The sequence below is a fragment of the Coenobita brevimanus genome, chromosome 70 (assembly GCF_032717465.1).
Source record: "Coenobita brevimanus isolate Jiangsu-jjx chromosome 70, ASM3271746v2, whole genome shotgun sequence".
Taxonomy (NCBI): Eukaryota; Metazoa; Arthropoda; class Malacostraca; order Decapoda; family Coenobitidae; genus Coenobita; species Coenobita brevimanus.
This window is the reverse complement of record NC_137023.1, coordinates 22471078-22491230: the sequence shown is the minus strand read 5'-3', so window position 1 is coordinate 22491230 and position 20153 is coordinate 22471078.

The window sequence follows — 20153 nt, the reverse complement described above, 5'->3', positions numbered from 1 at the left end:
CCCTGAGGAACACCACTGTTGATAGATGTAGGAGAACGATGGCCGTCTACAACAGCAGCTATAGAATGACCAGAATGGAAGCTGTAGAGGAAGGCACAGAAAGAAGGATAGAAACCGTAAGAGGGCAGTTTGGAAATAAAAGATTTATACCTGACTCAAGCAAAAGCCTTTGAGATGTTAAGTGCAATGGCAAAGCTTTCGCCAAAGTCTCGAAAGGAGGATGACCAGGAGTCTGAAAAGTAGGTAAAAAGATGGCCAGTGGAGCGTCCCTGATGGAACCCATACTGACGATCAGAAAGAAGATTGTGATAGGTAAGATGCTTTAAAAGTATTCTGTTAAGAATTGACTTGAAAACTTTTGAGACACAGGACGTTAAAGCAACTGGACGATAGTTAGAGGGTTGGGAATGGTCGCCCTTCTTTGGGACTGGCTGAATGACAGCAAACCTCCAGCAAGAAGGAAAGGTACAAGTTGAAAGACAAAGGCAAAAGAGTTTACTTAGGCAGTGTGTAAGTACAGAAGCACAGTTCTTGAGGACAACAGGAGGGACTTCATCAGGCCCATATGCCTTGTTAGTATTGAGACCTGTGATGGCAGAAAATACATCAGCTGAAGACATTTAAATGTCAGCCATGAGGGAGTCAGAGGGGGGAAGTGATGGAGGAACAGCACCAGAATTGTCTAAGGTGGAATTGGAGGAGAAAGTCTGAGGAGAGGGATCTGCTTTATCAGTAGACCAAAAGGTTACAGAGACATCAAAGCAGAAAAGAGGAGGGAAGGATGATGAGGTAAAGTTGTTGTAAAGGTTTTTGGCAAGGTGCCAGAAGGAGCGGGAAGAATTCGAGTTGGAGAGTCGAGAGCATTTAGTAAGGATGACATTATTTTTAGCAGAGCGAAGAACAGACTTAGCACGATTTTAGCCAGCAGTATAAAAAAGATGTGATTCAGGGGTGGGTTGGCTCTGGTACCTTTTATAGGCCCTCTCCTTGTTGCGGACAGCATTAGAACAAGGGTGATTAAACCAAGGCTTTATTATATCAATCAACGGACATGATAAAGGACTGTATGCTTCCATGCCAGATAGAATAACCTCCGTAATGTGCAAGGCACACTCAGATGGCTCCCGGCCATGGAAGCAATGATCATTCCAGGGAAGATTGAGGAAGTACTGCCTGAGGACCTTATCCACAGCTTCAAAGTGCCACAGACGATGTTTCTTTGGAGGGTCCATAGGCCATACTGGAGCGATAGGACAGGTTAAGGTAATAAGATTGTGATCGGAGGAGCCCAACAGAGAGAAAAGATTAACAGTATAAACAAAAGGATTAGTTGTAAGGAAGAGGTCAAGTATGTTGGAGCTCTCTCCAAGGCGGTCAGGGATACGGGTAGGGTGCTGTACAAGCTGCTCTAGGTCATTAAGGATACAAAAGATGTAGGCTTGTTCACCAGGTGGATCAGCGAAAGGAGAGGAGAGCCAAAGGTGGTGATGAAGTTTAAAATCTCCAAGAATGGAGATTTCAGAGAAAGGAGAAATGGATAGAATGTGATTCATCATAGAAGATAGTCGAAGAAGTTTTGATAGTCGGTAGAATTAGGGGATAAATAAACAGCGCATATATATTTAGCCAGAGAATGACAGGAGAGCCATAGCCAGAGAGCAGAGAATTCAGAAGAATCAAGTTCAGGAACACGAGAGCAAGATAAGTCGTTGCGTATATATGCACAACAGCCACCTTTGGCTTTGAAATAAGTATAGAGAAAGTAGGAGGATACAGAAAAGGGTTTGCTGTCAGTTGCCTCAGACAGCTGAGTCTCAGTTAAAAAAGAGAAGTGGGCTTTAGAGGAGGAGAGGTGGTGTTCGACAGAGAGAAAGTTAGAGGAAAGGCCGCGATTGTTGCAGAAATGAAGAAGGAGTCATACAGTGGTGTTGAATGACTCATGTTTGTCTGGCCAGGCAAACCCATTAACCAGTCAGCAGTCGCCCATGCAGGGCCGTTCCATATAGTGAACCTATGTTCCTTTGCGGCTGACAGCGCCCCGGCCTGGCGTGGCACGGGGAAGAGAATGGAGGTTTTTTTCTCCGATGGACGCCACATTCGCTTTTATCTACCTATTCAACAGGATAACCAAAGTAGGCTTCACCTCACCGCGCCATTTGTTTATATGATTACCACCCTGGGTGGTAAATGCCTTTCTGGGTTAAATGACACCAAAAACAGTGTCACATACTGTAGAGCTTCCTGAAGTGGAAAGCAAGATGATGGGAGGCGACAGGGAGGATTGGATATATATATGAAAAGAGAAGGGCAGACAAGCACAGAACAAGAAAGATAAAAAGGTGATGGAAGAAGTAGGCAGCAATACATCAAGTGAGAGGATGATGGTCGCCACCACCTACCAGCAACGAAGACATGTATTATGTACTATGTTTTTAAGTGTTGACAGGAAAAATATCAAGAAATCAGTGAATGTAGAAGAATGGGAGTCTTGGGGTATTTTGAGAAATAAGGGTGGCGTGTGAGAGAGTAAATGAGTGAAATCGTGAGTCAGTGAGTGCGAAAAAGTGGATGCGTGGGTTGGAGAGTAAATTAGTGTGCAGGATGAATGAGTGCTAATGTGTGAGTATGAAAATGAATGAAAGTATGAGAATAAGCAAGGATGTGAGTATTTTGAGACCAAGAGTGAAACAGTGTCTAATGGGCCTCAGAGAGAGAGAGAGAGAGAGAGAGAGAGAGAATCTGTCTGTGTGTGGGGGAGTGTAGAGACTGTGTGTGTGTGTGTGTGTGTGTGTGTGTGTGTGTGTGTGTGTGTGTGTGTGTGCTCTACTGAGTAAGAGTTTATCAGTAAGAATGAAAATGTGAGTAGGCGTGAGGGTAAAGAGTGAAAAAAGCGTTAATCAGTAAGCTAATACGAATGAGTGAGTGAGCGAATGAAAAATGAATGGTAGTGAGTGTGGGCGTGAGTAATTGCGAGAATGAGTAAGAGAGTGACAGATTCAGAGAATGAGAGAAAGAGTGGGAGAGTTTTAGAAACTGTGACAGACGGAAAGAGAGGGCAGGGACTCTTGTGTAGGAATTAGAGTATTGAAATTAGATAAAATAAGTGAGCCGAGTGAGTGTAAAAGAATAAGGAAGAGATATGAGAGTCTGAGTGTGAGAGTAACTACATGTGGAAGAGTGAGACTGTGAAGAATGAGAAGTTAGGGACTGTGAAGAATGAGAAAGTGTGAGTGAAGCAGTGAGGAAGTAAGCAAGTGCGAAAAAAAAATGTGTTAGTCAAACACTGCAAGGTACTGAGTAAGAAAGTGAGTGATAGCACGAGTAACTGAGTGTGAATGAATTTGCGGGAGTGAATGAAACTGTAGTGAATGGATGTGCTGGCACGACTCAGAATGTGCCAGTTAGTAAGGGATTGTGAGAATGGTTGTGAGGAGAGTGAGGCAGGGCCGTGTAAAAGTGAGCGGCAGCGAGAATGATTGAGAGGTCTGAGAGATAAAGTAAGAATGAGTGAATGAGTGTAAGTATGAACATGTGTTTGCATGGGAATGTGAGAGGGCAATGAGGGTAGGACGTGCCCAAGGCGTGCAACTCTAATTTTTGACTGACATTGTGGATTCCCAAATCTCTCTGGATGTTAAGTTTCATTACAGTCTGTCGTATCATGTAGGAGGAACAGACAGGCACACAGGCACCCGACAGCCACCAAATCTCCCCGCACGGCAAGGGAGGGGCAAACCTGGGAAATTTATATAGCCTTTCCCGGTTCATTTGCAGGGTTGAAAATATTAGAATGTAAAATGACAGAGTATGAGAGCGAGTATGTATATATATATATATATATATATATATATATGTGTGTGTGTGTGTGTGTGTGTGTGTGTGTGTGTGTGTGTGCAGGAGCGCTTGGGCATGCGTGCGTGCGTTCGTGCGCACCAAGTGCTCTCAGTGCACCAACGCAGACTCAGTCCCTTTTTGGTCTTAACCTTTGACCTTTTCGCTCAAAAATTTCATCGCTTGTTCCTCTAGGGATCCTCAGCCATTTCAGATTTGGTCTCATTCTAGCCAACAGTTTATCCATACTATTGCTGGCAGGCAGATCATCAGACAAACTGAGTCAAAACATTACTTGGTTGGTGGTAGTAAAAAGGATGATAGTGATAAGAAGAGACATTAAGAAAGAAGAAGACAGCTGATAAAACACCTGCGAATTACAGTGGTCAGTGACAAAATGTTCAGTGTTAAAAATGGTTGCTAATAATGCATCAGGGCAATGCCTCGTTCCTGGCACTGACTTTACATAAAACAAGGATACCAGAATCAAGACGTGTTAAAGCCCAGTTGTTGTTGTTGATGATGGTGTTGTTGTTGTTGTTTTGGCAGTGGTGGTGGTGGTGGCGGTAGATCAACATGACGTGAAACCGAGAAATTTGGTTATTTTAGCCTAGTCTAATTTTTTTTTTTTTTTTTTTTTTTTTTTATGTGACCGACTCTGGGCATAGGCTTCACAGCCTGCTATCAAGGCCCAGCAGTCCTCCTACATACCATACACCTTTACATGTCACCACTTCGGCGCTAACACCCACCGTCCATACTGAATACATACTAGGGCTGTCTCATACAGGACTGGTGTATTGGTATTAGCGGGGGTATTTTTACGACATGTCGGCGGGTCTTCTGGTAGATCAGTAAAGCCTGATTTATTGAAATTCAAATCCTTAAACTGTTCCCTGTCCCAGCCAGGATTCGAACCTGGGCATGATATACACAAGACAGGTAAGTGTGCCTTGGTGGATCCTGCTTATAATCAATTGGGAAGAAGGACTGACAAGTGAACTGAAATTTTAGAGCACTTGTGCCGCTGCAGGTTGTGCTGTAGTCATTTGGCCAAATGGATGGGCGAATGAGCTGGATTTTTGTGTAGGAGGAGAGACGCGCAAGTGGACGGATTGGACTAATTGCACCCATTTGTGGCCATCAGCATAAACCCGAGTGTAAATTAACCAGCAGGGTGACTCACAAAATAAATACATAACTTTGCCATCATCTAGCTCTGGGTAATGGCCTCATTGTCATAAGCGTCTTGATCTCTCTCTTTGCCAGGGCAACTCTGTTATTATATCGCAGGTAACACCAGACGTTTTAATTCAGCTGAGAGTGACACAGTGTAAACATGACTGTCGAAATGGTGTGCCGAAATCAGCAAAATGCACCCAAAGATGCGGGAAAGAAAGAAATCCATTATTGTGACTGTGGAACTGAAAAATTAGCATTATTTTTTTTCGTTTCTCTAATCGTGGAAAATATGTCCCGAGATGATGATGATGATGATGATGATGATGATGATCATGATCATGATCATGATGATGTGGAAAACTTGCCAAGCCTAGGGAAACACAAAGCCTCCTATGAGCCACATTAGCTCGGAGTAAATGTTATTGTTCGGATGGTGAGTTAATGGTTATTTACAGCATTATCATTCTCCGGCTGTTATGAACACTCTCATCTAAATACAGTTACCTAATGTTAGCGGAATAAATAACCCTGTTTATGGTGATAATTTAAATAAAATCAATAAATATATGGTGAGCTGGAAAAGGCTGAAAAAGTTTGGCACCAGACGTAGCACTGATTATAACGGAGACGGCGAGGCTTTTGAAATATAACAAAAATGGGAATTTATTAACAGCACACACACACACACACACACACACACACACACACACACACACACACACACACACACACAAGGCTATACGTCACCCTTATATAGCTTGCTATACAGTACACAGTATAAAAAGATGAGCATGAGGAGTACACTGCTATATTAAATGACTGAATGTAGATCATAATGAAGATTAATCTTCTTTAATGTGTATGTGTTTATGTGAGCTATAGTGACTTGAAGATGTCACAAACAAACGATATGTGGCATCATCAAGAAGCAGATTCATCAGTGTGAGTTAGAATCACCATTCATTTTGCAACAACCACTGACTGTGGTACGAAACTATTTTGCGTTAAGTCCACACTGATAACATTTATCGTGGTATACATTCTGAATTAATATCTTAAGAAGTATCGAGACTCCTCCAATCAGTGAAAACGAACCTATTATAAAGTGGGGTGAATAGAGACTCAGGTGAAACAAACTATTAGAAGGGCTACGGGTTATATCCATGATCGAGAAAGAACACGTGCAGTATAAATCACATACGCTCAGAAGCCTAGTGACGCAGCCCTCGATGTTTGACACTGATTATGTGACCTTGATCGTTGACTGATCTCTATCAGTGTCGAATTACTTCTTCCCACACCCACACGCAACGCACTGCATGTGTTGAATCTGATCCAAGTCGAATCAGGCATTCATGAGACATGACGAACTAACATATACATAGAAATTTACTGCATTGCAAATACTACGCCTTCATAGACGACAGTTAGATTCCTGGCGACGGCAGTTTGGTGATGGCAGATCACAAAAGGCACGAGCTACAGTCCATGCTTTATCTTCAGCATCCTCCCTTTTAAGATTCACTTTATCATTTAATCGACGCCGGCATTCTTACAAAAAATTCATCCCCTTCAGTAAGCTGATATCGAAATATATTCAGTTCAAGAGAGACTTCTCACATCAGTGGGGTTAGAAACAACATCCATTAACTCCTGTACTATTGTGACAAGTATTCATTTCAAGTATTGCTATCTTCAGCTTCCTCGTGTAGTACATAGCATGGACTTCAAATCAGACATCTCCCTTCCCCAGCCATCTAGAACTGGAGATCCGAGAAGTACCTCAATGGAAACATCTCTCTCTCTCTCTCTCTCTCTCTCTCTCTCTCTCTCTCTCTCTCTCTCATTTCATTTTAACTATCACGTTTGTCACCTTTCCGCAGGTTACTTTACTGTTTTCGTATTTTTCTGCACTACATAACCATTTTCAGCTATACCGCGGCAACTTTAAATAAAAATAATGATGGAGGAAAGGGTGGCGAGGAAAGAGTGTGAGTTGGTGCAGCCCTGTGCTGTGCCACTGACTCTTCGTCCTCGCGCCATACATACCGTACAATGCACTTTGTTCTGTTTTAACTTGCAACAAAACTGCCATTTCTCCATCTTGAATGGTGAACTTTAACAAGGGATTAACAATAAATGTAGGGAAGTAATGACATGTCATGGACAGGATGTACAACCGTAGTACGGAATATATAATCATTAGGCTAATTTAAGGGAAATATCTTACAATAAAAAATCGAAACTGTCCGCGTACTTAATGTGGACGACCTATAGCCTAGTTGCGACAGTCCTGTATGAGACAGCCCTAGCATGTATTCAATATAGACGGTGGGTGTTAGCGCCGAAGTGGTGACATGTAGAGGTGTGCGGTACATAGGAGGACTGCTGGGCCTTGAAAGCAGGCTGTGAAGCCTATGCCCAGAGTCCGACACATTAAAAAAAAAAAAAAAAAAAAAAAGGACATTCCTAACACCACCTTTCGGCGATTTCGAATCCAGTTAGAGTACTAAAGAGTGGTATTTATCGGGTATATGTTTTTCGATGAGTAGTAGAAATAAAATTTCTTCTACATTACACTATCTTCCGCTTTTAAGGCAATTTTCAATGTTCCTTGTTAAGCCAAGAACCAGTAGGATGATGCGATGAAATATGGAATATGTGAGCAATTCTATGCGTGCAGGTGTGTGAATACATTTTGTGTTCATACAGAAATATTACTAAGTCGTAAATAATTAACATGTGAAGCATTCCACATATTGTACTATTATCGGACATAAAAATAATGAACTTTCCCCAGGGATTGAGAATTTTAATGTTAACCAAGAAGACAGATCAGACACAATATTTGACTGTGCCAGGTGAACGAGTGTCAGTACAAAAGTAATGCAGGAAGTATCACCTATTCATAGTGCTGAGGAGGGGCATGAATTGTATACCAAGCCCTTTATAATTCATGCTGCAGTCGAGTCAGCCTCCAACCCAGTTCAAAGAGAATGCAGGATTACTCTGGGAAGTAAGACGGGAAGGATGAAAATGTCGGCCGTGCCCTGGGCCTTGAGAACTCTGCAGACTGGGAAGCTCAGAGACCAGTGAAATTCTGAAACTTGCCCTATTCCATGGACTTGCGAAGTGTTTGAGCATCAAGAAACTTTGACCATAACAGCCTGGCGAATTGAAGGCATTCGCGGTAAACCATACGCTTTATCCTGACCATATAAGTAATATTCTATATATAGGACTTTAAATCCATAATCTAGGCATGTATACTATGACCATGTTACTTAGTCTATAACTGTTGCTTAGTCTACTGTATAACTGTATTTAATTATATAAAAATAACATTTGAATATAGCGCCAGGAAGGAAGACGTGCTTTGGAAAGGATGTATTGTTATACTGCTGTCTTATTCTGTCAGTAAATTACGAATGAGTAAGTTTCAAAGGGATAATAATCTCAGTCCATTTAAGGTGGAAAACACATCTGTATGAAAACAGAGACTGAACGTTTGAGATGAAAAATGAAACCATCTTTCTAATGTGGATATAAAGAACAAGTCCCTTCTCCCTATTTTTAGTTGCCTTCCTTCTCCCTAGGTAGGCTTTATTAGTTGCTGGAATTAGAGCCAGATTAAACCCAGCAAGACTGCCAGATTGCTAGGGCTGCAATTCTGGATAATCGAGTCCTTGAGTGGAGGCAGGGAGCACTGACGCAGAATACAAGCAGACCTAACTTATATATTTCCCAGCTGGCAGTCTAAGTATGATATGAGAAAAGCTAATGAGAGAGAGAGAGAGAGAGAGAGAGACACACACACACACACACACACACACACACACACACACACACGGGGGGGGGATCATGAAGTTACTGCCACCGGACAGAGCCTCAAAGCTCCAAGATGATGATTCGGTCTGAATACTGATGGAGATACATTATTTCTATATAAAAGAAATTATGATACAAGAAAGAAATAACTGTAAAATTAGAGAATGAGACAGACAGACGAATGCATAAGACTGACAGACAGACAGATAAAGACAGACAGACAGAGAGATAGACTGTGTGTGTGTGTGTGTGTGTGTGTGTGTGTGTGTGTGTGTGTGTGTGTGTGTGTGTGTGTGTGTGTGTGTGTGTGTGTGTGTGTGTGTGTGTGTGTGTGTGTGTGTGTGTGTGTGTGTGAGAGAGAGAGAGAGAGAGAGAGAGGGAAGTGAAAATGTACTCTATGTAAAGTTATACATTTGAGGGAAGAATATGGAATACAAACATACGTTCATACAAAAAAGGGCAGTAATTAAAAATCTTGGAATTACTGTATTAGTATTTAAACAATAAAGGTCAGGAAGTGGGATATCTTGTCGAAAATCTCATGAAGATTCAAACTGCTTGGGGATTTCTAAACTGAACAAAGCGTATGATGTTGGCCTAAGTAAAATTCCTAGGTGTACCAAGAGTAGGGAAAGGGAAATGTTCCCCCGAGCTAGACTTTATTAGATCATTTAGCCCTGCTAGGTGACAGGTGGGCGCTTCCCCTCCCGGCATGACAGCTAACTGGCGTGGCTCGAACTCACGACCCCCCGGTACCGAGTTCGACGCTCTACCACTGAGCCTCTTATATTATCGACAGGGACTACATAACTAACACACAAAAGAATGTGAAAGTTCCATGTACAGAAACATGTTGGTACGGAAGTGCTGTGGAGCCTGTTTAGCCGACAAAAATACAACCCCAGGAGTGTAGGAAGAGAGGAGTTTACAGCAGTTGAACATCTTTGGGCCAGAATGTTATCCCCGTCACATCTAGGACATATTTTACATTCCTAGTTCCTCCAGATAGTTTAGCGCAGATATGGTTAGACTTCCTGTACTCAAGGGGCTGATAGGGATTGTTTCTAACTCCTACAGCCCAGTACATCTCTCAAAAATTGATTAAAATTGTTTGAAGAAGGCTAGAATAAATATATATATATATATATATATATATATATATATATATATATATATATATATATATATATATATATAACATTATGAACTGAAGGGATGAAGAGGATGAAAGGGTGATGGGTAAAAAGTAGTGTGATGATTCTGCACGAACTCTTTAGAAAAATCAGTCAATGCTGAACTTGAAACAAGATGTCTAAAAGTATATATATACTGTACGTTACCTTCCAAAAAAAAAAAAAAATGATAAATAAAAAATGAAGGATATCGCACAGGAATTCATCATATGTAAAGGAAATATACAAAGCAACGAAAAAATAAGAACCTGATAGAGAATGAACTTCTATCCTTAAAATGCTTATCATTTTACCTGGTCATATTTTTTTTTTATGTGTGCAGGATAGACATGAAACATATACAGTACACAAGAGTAACTAGCACAGCAAAACAGTGCGGCCCCATTCCACAGCAGGACACTAACCAACCGTGTATGAAACTCAGGGATTCGCCGCAAATTAAAATAATAGCAGAAGTGGGCATTCGTACAAGTACCTTAGGTAACCGTAAAATTGTAATTTGTAAAGGTTACTAGTGATCGCTTTTATTTCGAACATATATTCTCCTCCTCCTCCGCGTCCACTTTCAAAAACACCTTGCCTTGCCCATTCTTTAGTGTGGGAATAAACAATATATAATTCACAGGCAACACAAGGAAAAGTCTCCGGTTATTACAGCTATCCTGATATGAAACAAAAGTTTTAGAACGAAAAGAGCAAGAAATCTGGGCTTGCAAATAAAATTCACTTGAACTTCTCATAAAGGCAATGGGCCAGCTCAGGCAATTTACAGTGCAGAGGCTCTTAGCCGGCAATACGACACACACATGGGCCCTCATGCCAGTGTTTCAGTATTACTCAGAACTAGAATTAGCATTAGTAGAAATTTAACACCTTCTGCCAGAGTAATATTCTGTTTTGTGTTCTTGCTCTCTCCAGAAGATAATTATCTGACAGGGGAGACTTATCAAACGGAAAGGCTGAGATATAGTCTTCATATAACCATCCAGTACAAGAGATCGCCCTTAAATCCAATGAAATTATCTCGAGTCAGCAATATGAAGTATGTAAATATATAATCGGAATGTAGAGGTAAAATATAATCTATGGCACAATGATAAGCAATGAATGTACTCAACAGAGTTAATTTGTAAGAATAATTATTACGAAGAAGGACCATTCAGAGAGTGCAATACCAGAGCCACCAGCAATAGGTCTAAGAGCTGAACAAATACTTTGTCCTGTGTCTTTGACTTCGCAGACAGTTTTTAAAGTCGAATCCTTTCATCATTAGTTTATACAAGCTGGACCAAATCAGATAGAAGTTATATAAATTGACCATATCATGTGACTTTGATTTTTAATATTTCTCTGTGGCCTTAACATTAAATTCACAGTTTTTCGAAATCTAAATCTTGTGTGTGTGTGTGTGTGTGTGTGTGTGTGTGTGTGTGTGTGTGTGTGTGTGTGTGTGTGTGTGTGTGACGAGTTAATCTTTGGTCTTTGTGTCGATGCCATTGATGTTTAATTGGAGGATTTGTATCACATGTTTCCTGTGCCTGCGTATGTGTGGTCTTTTGTTTTGTGAAATGCAAGTGTTGGATGCATGTGTGCTGCTACAGCCACATATCCATTGTGTGCTGTGGTGTTTGTGTGATGGCAGGCTTGAACAACTGAGATGCAACCATCTTTTACATGGGCTGCTTTCATCCTTTCATTGTCTGCGTGTGATTTCCATGTGCACTTGTGGCAGGAGTTTCTGTGTAGGTCTGGGTTAACTCGACGTCTCTGCCTAGGAGGAATAAGAGGGACTGGCAGACAGGAGATACTGCAGGCCTCTAGAGAGACAACGACACTGTCAGACAAGACGGAACAAAGAACGGGTGGGGGGGGGGGGCTCATCACTCTCACATACAAATACATCCATGTCACAAACACTACATAATAAACAGAACATCATGTACCAGAAGAGAACACCGCAGAAATAGCATCAATATAAATTGTAATACACAGTGATGCATGCAAAGTCAGCATCTACCCCATCCCTCACTCCCCCCCATAACATCCCTAATATGATAACTGCAAGTGATTTATATGCAAATGATCTCTCATTGCTAAACAGACAGACCCAAGACAGCTGAGAGTCCCTAGTTCTAACACAGCCTGAACATCTGAATATTCTGAACTGCCACCACAACCCAATACCACCACACAGATGCAATGAAACAATCTGCTTCCTTAATATCTCCCTATGTAACCCATCACTATCTTTTCAGGCTTCCTGGATAATACTTCATTCTCAATGACTATCATCATACCACCTGCCCATCATCATATCACACACTATAAACGCAAATCCTTAACAAAGTGAGGAAAACTTTCATCAACTACACAGTGGTTCCCAAGCTTTTTCCGGTCTTTCTTCACTTTTGTCAGAAAATCGTTGATGATTCCCTCTCCCAACTTCAAAAGGGGGTAACTCCCTCCCTTAGATTTTATTTTGAATAACTCAAAATTCTAGAGTTATTCACCTCCGTGTATCAATAATGTTTTAAGTATAACAGCAAGACATCTAGTGTGTGTTTTTTAATGTTTTGGGAATATTTTAGATATTTGTACTTTTATGTATCGTGATAAGTATTTGAGCATTGAAATTCTGACTTCATTCTCAAAGAAAGACCAAAATGAAAGCCAAAATGCATTTGACCACATAATACATCATATCTTTAAGCAATAATTCATCAGAAAAACTACTTTGGCCATTTTGATCTTATCCATCTCCCCCTTCCCTAAACTGGCCAAAGTTCTCCCTAGGAGGGGAATCCTCCCCGACTCCCTGTTGGAGAAGATAAATTGGGTAAAATTTACTCAAGGCAAAAACAAGCTCTAGAAAGATTTACCACTGGGTCTTTCGATTAAACTGACCTATAGCAGGATCATTACAATAAGCATAAAATCTCATTTTCCTAGTGGCAGCACCAAACACTTTAACAGCAAGGTTTCCTCTCAAATAAAACGACTTATAAAGGACAGAGAAAATAAGTAAAGAAAAACTCAGCCCATCACAGCAGAATTTGAATCCTTGCAGAACCTGAATTACACTGTAAATAAACTTATCAATACACATTAGCATGATAATGGGAAGAATTTTGTGGACATCGTCGATCATAAATCGATCAGCACCAAAAATTGCAAATATTATAAGAAGTATCCACACATCAAAACCTTCCCTCACCAACTCACGATTCCCTACTAAACAATGATGGAACCATTCCCAGCAAGAAGGATCAAGCAAACAGCTTAACAGACTACTATGCATCAATAAACCACAGATCACAAATCCTCAAAACATTGCCAACATAAAAATGAAAAATAAGAAAAATCAAAAGAAACACACAATCTCTAGTACTATTCTCCTCAGACCAAGTAAAACATTGATCAAAAAGGAAACAAAACAAAAAAATAGGTCCTGATCTGATTTCAAACATCCAACCAAAACATCTTTTCCCCAGAGAAGTAAATGCCTTCACTGCTAGTTCCAACTTCTCCTGGACTCACATCCAAATCTCTGATATGCGAAAGAAAGGAACCATCATCCCCATATTCAAACCAAAAAAACAACCAAACAATTCCGTATCATACAGATCAATATTACGAATCTGCACAGAATCCAAAATCACGGAAAGGTTAGTGTTAAAGACTATCACTCCCGCATCCCTCTTTCTGTTTCCCAGTGTGGATTCCGAACTAAACATTTAAGTATCATCCACCTCCCCAACATAATGCATCATTGTGGCTTCAGCAAAAGCAATCGTCATTAAGAACCACCCAAGCACCTATAAACATGCACAAAGTTTTTGACACAGTACACGAGCACATCTTTATTGATACAATCCTGGTCACAAGCCTGGAAGAAAATTACTTAAAAAGGTACAGCCAACTTCCTCTTAAGTAAATATGGTCACTTACTCTATCAAAACCAAAGTTAAAGAATCAGAATACTATTCAACGGTGTTACACGGGATTCAGTTCTTTCACACTCACTTTTCAGCCGACAACTTCACAGCTCTCCAAATCTCAACAAGTAGCAGCCCAGAACCAACTATGTTTAAACTCACTAAAAAATTGGAAGAGACAAAACAGAATGACCACCCCAACCAAATCGATCTTTACTCTCTTCACTCCAGGCAGATATGAATCTTAAGTTTACTCATACGTTTCCCTCTTTAACTAACTACTTCCACAGGAAAGACACAGAAATTCTAGGACCCGCTTTGGACACACATTATCTTTCTTCAGTACACAAGCAACATCCAAACAAAGGCACCTTGCCAATTCGATGTCTTGAAGACACTCACTAGCACTGCTTTGGGTCAAGAGAAAAAATATTTAACCCCTTAACCGCGGGGCGTCACTTTCGTGACGCTCGGCTACAATGGATCATACCGCGAGGCGTCACTTTTGTGATTCTGTGTTATTTTGAATTATCCCGGGCTCTCAAGTGGTGGCTTGTATCATCTATCAGTACTGCCAATGTCCAACACTAGTCAGCACTCCAAATCTCATCTGTACTCCCATCCATTGTTGACATTTTAGCTATTTTACCCCCTTCCTGACTCCCCTCCCTACCTGCCCTCCATTACCCTCTCCTCTCACCTCCCACGCCACGCTGTGCTACGGAAATTTCCCCCTTCTCTTTCCACAGATTTCATCCATTGAAATAAGCCCTATGCCCTATATTTTTACCCAATAATATATACCAAAAAAAAACAGGAAAGTGATAGTATTATACTCCATAAATTGGCTAATTATCACCTGACAACACCTCACGTGCATTCATTCACTACATTACCACGATAATTTCCCCTTTGATTTATGCCTTGTAATCGATGTCTGTAATAAAAATATATATCAGAAAGGAAGGGAGAATCCTAATTGACATTTACATTCACCTGGAACTACCTATTTCTTTATTTATTGCCGAGATTTTCTACCTATAAAAAATTAGCATGTAAGTTAGCAGCAGTAATCCTAAAGTGTCATTGTCAACCCTTCCCTTCTCAGATAATTTACCCCCTTCGTGACTCCCCTCCCTACCTGCCCTCCATTACCCTCTCCTCTCACCTCCCACGCCCGGCATGCCACGGAAATTTCCCCCCTCTTTTTCCACAGATTTCATCCATTGAAATAAGCCCTATGCCCTATATTTTTACCCAATAATATATACCAAAAAAAAAAACAGCTAAGTGATAGTGTTATACTCCAGAAATTGCCTAATTATCACCTGACAAAACCTCACGTGCATTCATTCGCTACATTACCACGGTAATTTCCCCTTTGATTTATGCCTTGTAATCAATGTCTGTAATAAAAATATATATCAGAAAGGAAGGGAGATTCCTAATTGACATTTACATTCACCTGGAACTACCTATTTCTTTATTTATTGCCGAGATTTTCTACTTATAAAAAATTAGCCTGTAAGTTAGCAGCAGTCAGCCTAGAGTGTCATTGCCAACCCTTCCCTTCTCAGATAAGCCGCGGCATTTAGTTCCTTGTCCTCCACTGCAGATACAACATGTCGCACTGGCGCCCCGCCATTCCTGCCGCTTCTGCGCCCATTGCAAAGGGCCCCGTGACCTCTATGCCAAAGAAAAGTGTTGAGGCAAGCAGGAAAGGCCTCAGTGACTCTGCAGTGGCACGAGAACTTGATGAATTGTCCATGATAATAATGGACAGCAATTTTGACGATTCCGGTGAATCGTGTGATGAGCCGGGTGAAGTTATCACACCAGAAACAGCGACAACAAGTGCTCCTACCAGTGAATCAGTGTCTAGCTCCAAGGGAAAGGAGCCTTTAGTGCAGGAAGGACAAGAATTTGGGAAGGGAGTGAAAAGGCGGCGTGTTAGCCCCAGAACAATGCCCCCACGTGACCCAGCCCGCCATGAGTCACGAGAGCATTCACCTCCCCGTTCCCCAAGCCCCGCTTTACTCATCTCGTCATCATCGTCAGCTGAGTTATCTCCGGAGTCTTCGTCGTCGGAGTCACCACCAGCATCAACAGTGAAGGCCAGCCGTAGAGGTAGAGGTAGATCTAAGAGAGTGAAAAGTAGTGTAGCTAGTAGGGTAAGGGCTGCTAGTGCTGTACGGCAACCTAGGGTCAGTGCGAGTGACCTTGACAGAGATAAGCCTCCCTCTCAGCCAACCTCCACCACCACCACCACCACCATCCCTCCACCGCCACGACAGGGAATCCTGGACGCCTTCACGTGGACGGAAGGGTCAGATTTTGTCCCCGAAAACCTGGTTTTCGATGAGAGCTCGTCAGGAGTTCAGCCTGCCTTCACTATGGACGAAAATGCTGAGTGTGTCGACTACCTTTTGGCCTTCCTAGATGACGAAGCCATGCAGCACATATGTGATGAGACCAACAGGTTTGAATCACAACGTGCTGCTAGTGGTACAGGTGCAGCCAAGATGCAACAGTGGACCATGCTGGGAGTGCAGGAGCTGTATGTGTTCTTTGCCCTCATGCTTCTTATGCCACACTCGAAGAAGCATGAGTTGGAAGAATATTGGTCCATGGACCCCTTACTACCCTCACCGACCTTCAACAAGTACATGGCCAGAGATCGCTTCTGGAACATCATGGGAAACCTGCACTTTGCCGATAATGATGTACCTTCCCAAACCGACCCACTCTGGAAGATCCGGGAGATTCTGAACAGAATGAAGGATAAGTTCATGTCATTCTTCCACCCATTTCAGAAGGTTGTCATTGATGAGTCCTTGGTTTTGTTCAGAGGACGTCTTCGGTTTGTTCAGTACATTCCAAGCAAATGCCATCGCTTTGGAATTAAGTTCTTTGTACTGTGCGACTGTAAGACGGGGTACATCCTTGACTTCGTCATATATTCAGCCAGCACTGTCGATCTCGATAAAACACACCCCCTTGGCTTCTCAGGCTGTGTAGTGAAAGTCCTCCTAGAAAAGTATTTTGGTGGGAATCATGTGCTGTATACAGACAACTACTATACAGCACCGAGACTTGCCAAATACCTTTCTGAGCACGGCATTGGCTCCTGTGGCACTGTGAAAAGTAATCGTGCCAACTTCCCCAAATTCCCAGAGGCGGGAAACTCGCAGCGAGGAGACGTGCACCTACGCAAGTCTGAGAAGATGCTGGCAATACGGTGGCATGACAAGAGAGTCGTGCACATGCTCACCACCGTACATAAGGGGGAGATGAGAGACAGTGGGAAGGTCGACCGTAGGACAGGCGAACCTGTGATGAAACCTGATGCTGTGTTGGACTATAATATCAACATGCGGCTCGTGGACAAGTCCGACATGATGATTGGTGAGATCGACTGCCTCAGGAAGAATACTAGGTGGTACAGGAAAGTTTTTCTGCATCTCATAGATATGACGATGCTGAACGTCTTCATCCTGTACAAGATGAAGGTAAAGCCACCCAAGTCCTTCTCCCTGAGGTTGTTCGCCAGGACTTGTGTCCAGCAGCTGCTGGAAAAATATGGTAAGGTGCAAGCAGCAACTCCAAGGCGCCATCCAGTTACACTTCCCGACCGACTTGAGCAGAGGGCGTATATGGATCGGCACAGACTTGAGCTAATGCCTGCCACAGGGAAAAGGAAGGCTGCGATTCGCAGGTGTCAGGTATGTGCGCATACCACACGCCGCACACCTGAGCATAAACGCACCTCTTGGCAGTGCGCTGAATGCCAGGTTCCCCTCTGTGTAACCTGCTTCTTCGATTATCACAGCCAGAAGCAGTTCTAACAGTGCAAGTGTGGAAGCAGAATTATTTGGAAATAATGTGTAAATAATGTGTAAATAGCAGGTGAAAGCAATGGATGTTCAGTTCATATGATTGAACAGTGTATTATAGTTTTATCTTACTGAAAGTGACAGTGAATAACATATTGTAAGTAAAATAGAAGGGTAAATATTGAAAATAGAATAGAAAATGTAAATAGTAATGTAAGTAACTAGTAATATAAGAATATGAGTACAAATAATTTATGTTATAACAGTGAGAGTGAATCCGTGGCTCTCTACGTATTTTACTGACTGAAAAATTGAATGACTTCAGTGACAATAAAATAATACGACTGAAGGAAACTTATGGAGAAAGACTCCAGATATATATAAGTGTGATATAGTAATAGAAATATAAAGTGTGAGGGGTTTTATGAATAATAAATGACAGAGTGCCTAGAGCGAACTAGCGCAAGTGCGGCGATCAGACGCGCTCGTAATTTCCATTTCTTTCACAGTGTTTTTTTTTTAGTATGGATCCCAAACTACTTGAAAATTGTAGAATAGTGTTTATAGTGTTTGTATCTGGCTGTGGAAATCATATAACGGGTTGTCGGGAAGTGTAAATTGGAGACTTAGTTACCCTACTTCAGAGGTCTCCACAAGTCCTACGGAAACTGACGAAGGCTCAACAATCATTCCAGGAGAAAGCTGAAGGTATGTGCAATAAGCATATATAATTTTATTATTCTAGGACTAATAACTGATTTTTAGCAAATATTTTTTGAGAGTCTGTCGGAGCCCAGATAACCCGGCGGGACACGCAAGTCATTGGTAAACAAGCCCGCGGTGTAGGGGTTAAACGATAATCGTTAGAACAACCAGTAACTGTGCTGGACCCAGTTGGGAACCAGCACAAAAATGGAAAATTTTCAAAAAACACAAAACAAAGCCTTAAGAATAACAACAGAATGCAGCAAACTCACAAATACAGATCAAATTTTAGAAAACAAACAATATCGATCAAAGATCATATGAATATGACAGGCACACAGTTCACTGCTTTAGCTGAGGACCCATACTGCCCTTGAAACTTTATGTTGTATTACCCCCTTCCACAGAGAAAGAAGAGCCAAACACTCCTCAACAGTACACTGAGTATCTCAACGAAATACCCCTCCTCCACCCAACACTGCAATTCAGGGACATATATAAACACAGAGCCATTACAGCCATCCAGAACCTTCAGACAAACATCACTTCGCCACCCGTCACCAGACATACACCCCTAAAAAAATAACCAACACAAAGAGACACGAATACACCTTGCAAGACTGCGATGTGGCCACCACCCTTTCCTACTACAACACCAACACAAAATACAGCTCACAGACACTCTTTTGCCAACACTGCAATGCAGTTCCCCACACCACAACACACCACATGCACCACATTATCATAACACAGATAGTCTTTCAACGTAACCTCAACAGAAGACTCTGGGAGTGACCAGTCAGTCACAAATTTCCCGTAGTACACTGGGTTCACAGTGAAAGAAGCCTGGGGTTACAGCAACAACACTACTACAACAGTATCATTTAAATCCCTTATCCCCCACTTTTCCACAACGTGTCATGTAAATCTGATCAATAATGTTTGTTGACCTTGCCATTTAACTTTGACCTTTGACCTAATGCTGTAAGAAAACACACACACACACACACACACACACACACACACACACACACACACACATCAGCCTCTTGGTTGACCCTCAGCCCGTCCATCAAACTTTGTCCCTATTACTTCAAAAGTCTTTTAATTACTTTGTTCACACAAAGACACTCGGGTCGAGATTCAACACTGACATGTGACCTTTACCTTTGACTCGTTTTTCTAGAAGTTGACTCACTTCGTTCTTGCCTCATCATGAACCATTCCAATTAGTTTGGTCTAAAACGGATAAAAACTTTTTAAATATCAATTCTCAACAGTTCCATTAAGTCTGGATAAATCAGATGACTTTCTGAATCACACACACACACACACACACACACACACACACACACACACACACACACACACACACACACACACACACACACACACACACACACACACACACACACACACACACACACATTCGGCTGTGGCCGAATCGGCAGAGAGGTGGTGTGCAGTCCTAACTGACCCAGGTTCGAATCCCGGTTAGGGCAGGGAATAGTTTAAGGATTTGAAATTCTTTAAAGATGATAAAAAAAAAAACAATTTTCAACGGCCTCTCCTTAGCTGATGAAAAAAGCCTATGGCCAAACGGACGGTGGTGAAAAAGATGTCACAGCATTGAAGGGTTTTAAAGG